Source organism: Convolutriloba macropyga, chromosome 8, assembly GCF_964194025.1.
Source record: "Convolutriloba macropyga chromosome 8, txConMacr16.3, whole genome shotgun sequence".
NCBI classification, from domain to species: Eukaryota; Metazoa; Xenacoelomorpha; order Acoela; family Convolutidae; genus Convolutriloba; species Convolutriloba macropyga.
This window is the reverse complement of record NC_134475.1, coordinates 68,097,683-68,101,158: the sequence shown is the minus strand read 5'-3', so window position 1 is coordinate 68,101,158 and position 3,476 is coordinate 68,097,683. Positions and strand designations below refer to the sequence as shown.

Sequence of the window (3,476 nt, the reverse complement as noted above, 5' to 3'; positions counted from 1 at the left end):
TGACTTGAAACGCTACGAGGTAATCATATATTTACTCAGAGTGAGTTCATCAGAATTGCGTAAACTATACGAGAAACTAGTGCTTAGCTATATTCTGATTCTGAACTCTTTGCTATTCTCTCATTTTGAGATGTCAGTTCGGATTTTTGACAATATAATGAAACAATTTTGATTCCATTCATACTGGGCGCAGTTTAGACATAACCAGGCTGAGGCTTTCATAAACTCCTGGCCTCAGGCTCTGCAAATGTTTGTGTAGTGTAAATAGGAAAAAAGTTTAATATGCTACTGTTGTCTACCTACCCGCTTTGAATGACTTTCCTAAAGTCATCTCCATTTTTCAATTTTTAAGACCAAATCCTGATTTAAAACTGAACTGTGATAGAAGAGGTTTCGAGGAATTAACCTCTGGCCAAAATTGTTATGTAAGAATGGGCTGCATTGAACTCCCCCCACCCCCACCCCCTTCCCCTTACCTCCCCCTTTCTTAGTTAAGAGTAAAGTCTCAAGTTGTGTTAGATGGTATCGGATCTTTTCCGTGTGTGCTCCCCCCAAGTATCTTCTGGACCCCCCCCCCCCAAAAAAAAGGTTACAGACGCACGTGCCATTACGTAGTAATTATTCATGTAGAAGTATGGCACGTGCGTCTGGGGGTGCAAATAAAATACACCCAATAAGTTGTGGTGAGGTATTTCTGTGAGATTGTGGGGGTATTTCAATGTGTGAAGGGGTATAACGATTTACGGTGAAGAGGATAATCTGCTTTCAGGCATGCAGTGAAAAAAGCTATGACATGGGTTGAAAAAGTTGAGTAAAATGTTTTAAGAATGGGGTTCATTTCGTCAGGAGGGTTTAAAATTTTGAATTAGTTAGTCTGTCAAGAGGTTAAAAAGATATAAGAGTTAGGGAGAAAAGTAAGTTAAAAAATGTTGTAGTGTTGGGGCTTCCATTTGGGTAGAACGGTGGAAGAGTGGGGATGCAGTTAGAGGACTTTTTAGGAGATCCTCGTTTTTCAGCCCTTCGCTTACATCATTTCACCCACCTTTGCAGCTCATTGCAGCTTTAATTGTCAGAAATCTGTAATAGTTTCAGAAAAAGTTTTTTTCTTAAAAACTCCTTCCACTACTGCAGCCCCAATCCTGCATGTTTATGAGCGACTTGGGTAAAACGGACACCAAGACACACCATACGGCATAAATTTGCAGGTGATACCTTCCTCGTCAAACAGGGGATCGAAGTTTTAGTGATGTCAAATATTCATTCGGGTATTTTCTATTATAGCTCCCCCTTCTCAGCTTAGTGGTCAGATAACCGATATCCCTGCCCCAATCATGGTAAACATGCCATAACGGAGGATAATAACTTCGAAAGGGGCTATACTGGGAAAGACCCGTTCATTCAAGATGAGAAAAGACTGAAGAAGTAGAACAATTAGGTTTTTCCCATTATAGGCCCCAACCCGGCCCCAGTTCGACATATTTTCCCCACGCCATTTCGACAAATTTATCACAATGTCGCTCTAATGGGAAAAGGAAGACCTCGGCAACCTTCCCATTGGGTCAATTTTGATTTGTTGCAATTCAATGCCGTTTGGTTGTGTACGGTGTACTTTGTGGAGAATTTTGCATTGAAAAAAAAACTTTCATTTGTAGAATTACTACGCTGCTGTAGCAATTGCTTATTAAGCCTCTAAATTATCTGAATCAACTTTTTTGTTTTTCTGGAATTGGTTTTGTAAACGCAATCATACTGAGAAATTCCACTACGACACGTTTTGGAAAATAATAACATTCGGATCTATTCTGTTTTGCCCCCCCCCCCACAGCTTAGTGAGCGTAAAGCTTTTATGACCCCCAGACGCACGTGCTATTTTCATACATAGTAACGTGCTATATAACAACATATAATTTGTAACTGGGGGTCATAAAAAATTTGGGGGGGGGGGACAGAATAGATCCTAACATTCAACTGTGTAAGAGAAAGAGAAATTATGGCTAGTCTCAATTGCATATCTGTACTCATTGTTACTCTTATCACGATTATCCAGTGCGTTCTTCACGACATTGAACCAGATCTGAAGAACTTTTTCCTTGACTTCTTCAATGGCCACCGTAGAATGGGAAACCTCAAGGAACTAATTTGGGACCGGGAACTTGAAGAATTTTCAACTTGGGACGCTGACGCACGCTGTAGTGGGGATCCTGTGACTGACAGCAGTGCCATTACATTTGAAACAATTTTAGCAAATAACTCTCAAAACATGTCAATCTTAGCAAACTCTTTTTTATCTGAAGCATACGAAAACGCGACCCAGATTTATAGTTTTGGAGCAGAAAATCATTCTCTGTTAGATTGTTTTCGGAACACGACTGGAGAAGAGAAAAAAAGAGTAGAAATATTTGCTACCTTCTTGGAATTTTGGATGTGGCATTCTCTCCGAACTTTCGGCTGCAATTATGTGAATTGTGAAGTAAGAAATGTGACTTATTATGCATGTTTGTTCCGTCCAGTACCTTTGATAAGTCAACTCTTCATTTTTTATGACAGCAACTTCTTGTCTCTTTGTGAAAATGAGCCCGGAAAATGGAGAAGTTGCGACGAGAAACTACAACAAAAATGTTTAAATCCAAATGCAAGCGAAGAAACTTTTAGCTCAACTTATGTGACTTTTCCAATAATATCACCCGGGAGACTTAATCACCTGAGGGTTGAGGCTAAGCTAATCATCCTGTTTTCCATGTATTTTTGCATGATATGAATAGTTGTTACTTTGTAACATAAACAAATATAAATGTAGCTTTTCCATATCTTTTGTAACAGGCATGAGTACAAACCAAAACTACAAGCAGTCAATGTTAACTAATAACATCGTCCAGTCTTCGCCGACCACCATAGGCAAATTTACTTAAAAAATTATTTAAAGATAGACTCTTAACATCTCACTGCGAACACCCAGTAAAGCAGTTCCAATACCTTTGAAATATCAGCATTAGGAAATCTACTAAGGTGGAGAAATTTATTCATGAATGCAGGTGTGCTTGTACATACTTTCCCATTATAGCCCCCCCCCCCCCAGCTTAGTGTCCAGATAACCTATAGCCCACCACAATCATGGTAATTAAACCATGATGTGGGGGCTATAATTTCATGGGGGGCTATAATGGGAAAGACCCGAAACTTGAAAGCAATCGGCATAATAGCGTAGTGGTTATTTCATCAGTCAAATTGAACAAGGACCTCAACCTGTAAAGAAGTTTAAGATAAAAATGTTTCTCTAAAGTCGTTCCGTATTTCAAAAATATGATGTAACCCCATGGGTCAAAGAGTTGTTGAATGTTTCTCATACTATTTTCGTAGTATCTATTCATATGTTTTGTAAAAAACCGAAAAATTTTGCTTTGGGGTCAATACTTTTAAAAAATGGTACATCTCAATGCCATAGAAACTGTTTTTTTTCCAAAAAATCCCTCGCTCAA

The 3,476-nt window shown here is 39.0% G+C and overlaps 1 long non-coding RNA gene across 1 annotated transcript; it reads left to right on the top strand.

Annotated features, from left to right (window-relative positions):
- The first annotated feature begins 303 nt into the window (after nt 1-303).
- LOC142344297 (uncharacterized) lies at nt 304-2,805 on the top strand. Its single transcript, XR_012759262.1, has 2 exons — nt 304-425; nt 1,978-2,805. It is a non-coding gene; the product is annotated as an uncharacterized LOC142344297 (long non-coding RNA).
- Nucleotides 2,806-3,476: the final 671 nt, after the last annotated feature.